Source organism: Triticum dicoccoides, unplaced genomic scaffold (assembly GCF_002162155.2).
Source record: "Triticum dicoccoides isolate Atlit2015 ecotype Zavitan unplaced genomic scaffold, WEW_v2.0 scaffold141194, whole genome shotgun sequence".
Taxonomy (NCBI): Eukaryota; Viridiplantae; Streptophyta; class Magnoliopsida; order Poales; family Poaceae; genus Triticum; species Triticum dicoccoides.
Window position 1 is genome coordinate 24,147 of NW_021200172.1, and position 3,478 is coordinate 27,624.

At 45.2% G+C, this 3,478-nt stretch overlaps 1 long non-coding RNA gene across 2 annotated transcripts in view; it reads right to left on the reverse strand.

Annotated features, from left to right (window-relative positions):
• Positions 1 to 1,121: 1,121 nt before the first annotated feature.
• The window catches only part of LOC119343806, a 4,438-nt gene continuing 2,081 nt past the window's right edge, over positions 1,122 to 3,478 (reverse strand). For both annotated transcript variants that reach the window (XR_005166280.1, XR_005166279.1), the window contains exons 5-8: positions 2,905 to 3,095; positions 2,439 to 2,791; positions 2,119 to 2,199; positions 1,122 to 1,700 (exon numbers count right to left, since the gene is read on the reverse strand). This is a non-coding gene — a long non-coding RNA (uncharacterized LOC119343806). The remainder of the gene's footprint in view (positions 1,701 to 2,118; positions 2,200 to 2,438; positions 2,792 to 2,904; positions 3,096 to 3,478) is intronic.

A 3,478-nucleotide genomic window follows, 5' to 3' on the forward strand; every position in this document is an offset into this window, starting at 1 on the left:
GAGATGACCGAGCCGGGGACGCGGGGAGGCGTCGGATGGGAGTGTGATCCGCGTGAGGCGTGTGGATTGGATCGCATGCGGATGGAGCGGGGGAGGAAGGGAGGGAGGCGGCGCGTGGATGCATGGGGTAGTTAAATGCGGCAAGGATTGAAGGTTTCCAGGAGGAGGAAGCATGCGTCGGTTTGGGAAGAGGATAGAATTAATGGGTGCCTAGTTTCAAGGAGGAAGACGAGGGAATCAAGGGAGGCTCTCTTGAAGGAAGGAAGGAAAGAGGTGTATTCATCCAGCCCTGGAAAACGCTAGCTGCATGCAGTAATTATTCCTTTAATTTCCTTCCTTGTCGCCAGATTGACGCACATGCGTGATGGATTCCCTCTCTGACTCTCTCTATGGTATCGTATGGTATGTACCGCACAAACGATTTAGTCCCAGCGCTCCCAGAAATTACGCCGGCCACGTAAAGTTAGCCCGGCACTTTCCATGCGTGTATGCAGTAACTTCTTCCCATTTGCTCGTGTCAGTTTTTATTTTTTTAGGGAATTTGCTCGTGTCTGTATCTTTATTTTTATCTGTTTGAAAGAATTTGCTCATCTAAGACACGACTCGTTCTATATACTATATATATATATATATATATATATATATAGCCGGGTGGGTTTTTTCTGTTCACAATTTGATTTTCTCATGTAAGATAAGACACCATATTGGCAAGTGCATTCCTAGCATAAAAGGTTTTTTCTGTTCACAATTTGATTTTCTCATGTAAGATAAGACACCAGGTTTGCAAGTGCATTCCTTGCATAAAAACACCAGCTCCAATCCAATTACCAGGTTGGCAAGTTTCAAAGTCCCTGCATTGAACATTTTTTCATAACTTGTTAGATTATAATTGAAAAAACCCAGAGAACACTGATTCATTCTTGACACCGACAAACTCGGTACTCTCCTCTCCTAGGGCAATGAAAATTATCTTGTTCTACCATACAAAACACCGACAAACAGCTCAGGAATTCCTTGATGCAATGAATAATATGATCAACTTAACTCTTGATGCAGTTAACCCAGAAAGAAAATTCCCATAACGATGCACATCATTTCACATCCCAACCTTCACAATGAAGATGTTACTTCCACCAGATTTGATCAAACAGGAACACGCATGCATGTGTGCGCGCGCACACAGCGCAGTGCAATACATCTTCACCAAAACAAAGTTAAATATCTATGTCATCAACTACTTCTCAGATGAGGTGATAAAAACCATCTCGAGTCCACTACACATCCCAGGAAGCACAGGTACTTCGCGTCCTTCCATCACAAACATTACAACATGACAGAGCCAAACTACTACATACATGGCTTAATTCTGAAACCTAACCCATCAATGGAGAAAGCTCGAGGACGACGCCGCCATCCAGTGCATCTTTATCAGCGGAGAAAGCCTGAGGACGACTGCACCATCCAGTGCATCTTCATCAGCGGAGAGAGCAAGAGGACAACGACGCCATCCAGTGCATCTTCATCAGCGAAGAAAGCACGAGGACGACGGCGCCATCCTGTGCATCTTCAAGCCCAAACTGCGTCAACTTCTGCAGCACCGCTTGGCAAGAGAAAATGACCGGTGTCGTTCGCAATGGAGATTTTCCATCATGTCCGGTAGGTTTGACGGACGAAAGGAGTATCTTCCTGAGGAATGCAATCTGGGTGGACATAAAAAGATCAGTCTAGTGCAGAGGCAAAGAGGAATGTCAGATTTCTCAGCAGTAAGCCACACAACAATTCTCTTGTGTCAAAGGGAATTTACAGGAATTAACAAGACAACATCTTCCCCTAAAAACAATGCATACTTATTCACCAGCCTAGGAATGCAAAATGCTCGTTCCAATTCCACACAATGAAAGTTAAGTGTTGGACCTGATCAAGACAAGACAAAATTGCCATAGATAGGCTCACTTGTGTGACCAGCAGAAGAATTTTTGCTACAAGATCTCATCTTGGCTTGTCAAATCTCATACTAAACAAATTGTTGTACACTAGTGAAAACAAGCAACATCTCCGGGTAATTGACGACCGGGACATGCAGGACATGAGAGAGAGAGAGAGAGCAAAGAGAGATACCTTGACGATCTCCATGGCGTCGGCAGCGGGGTCGAAGAAGCTGTTGCGTCTATGGAAGAGGCGGCACACAGTGGTCTACGCCTGAGGACACCAACATTATCAAGTTAGTATGTGTCGTTAGTATCAACCTGAAGATAAATCTGCTGCAGAGTTTTCAGTTTTCTGAAGAAAGAAGGAACTAAAAGTTTCAGGTTTCTGCAGTTTAGTCGTCTCTGAACATAAATTGCAGCAAGCAAGCAAGGAAATATGGATGGGCATGAGAGGGAGTAAGGGCCACTGATGATGAATGCTGAACTAGGATGAACAGAGCCTGCACTCACCAACCACATAGAAGGCAATGACAGAATCCCTTCTCCTGGCACGAGCTTCGGATCAGCGGTGGCACTTGTTCTTGCCTATTGAGGATCCTCCATGGACAAGGGAAGGTGTCACCAGACCACCGCAGTCCAATTAGTGCTATACGGCCTGCACAAGGATCACACGAGACATGCATGGTGAATGCTACAGAAAAACAAGACAAGCGTTTACTCAATACGGAAAAACAAGACAAGCGTTTGCTCCATCGTGGGAGCAGCGGCCACCGGGGAATAAGAAGACCCGGAGGAGCGAAGCGGCGGTCTTCTAGGTCAAATCGAAACCACCACACAAGCACTTGACAAAGCAGCATCACAAGCTGCCAGAATGCAACATCACAAGCACTTGAGTTACAGTCAGGACCGTCGACAAAAGGGAACGTCAGGCCATAGTAAGGTTGCTGCGATGGTGATTCGATAAAACATCACATACTTTTCTGTACACAGGGCTCCTCTTTTCGTCCTTGAGGGAGTTCCTCTCCTCCACCAAATCCGTCATCTCCTCTTTCAAAACATTGTTATCAGCGGGATGGAGTGCTCCTTCCCCGAGGCGGGCGTCTGGAACGACGGTTCATATCATGTCCTCGATGTCCTGCACTCCACCTTGGTCATCATTGAGGGTGTCTGTTGGGCAAACATCAACGTCAAAGTAGAGAAATGGAGTCACACCAAGGGACATGGCAACATTTAAGAAATGGAAATACATAACTAGTACTCCCTCTGTAAAGAAATATAAGAGCGTTTACATCACCGCTTTAGTGATCTAGACGCACTTATATTTGTTTACAGAGGGAGTATATGTGATAGTGTTACCATTGCAAGAGAGAGAAATTGCAATCTTACGCAGTTTGAATATCATGTTATCTTACTATTACAAGTGTGTGTTTATTATAAACGACATGGCAGGCAGCTCAGGTCTGCACCTGTCATCATTTTGCCCATACATATACATACATACAGCAAGAGAGGCAAAACTTAGCAGATTGGAAGGCTTGTTGTACAGGGGC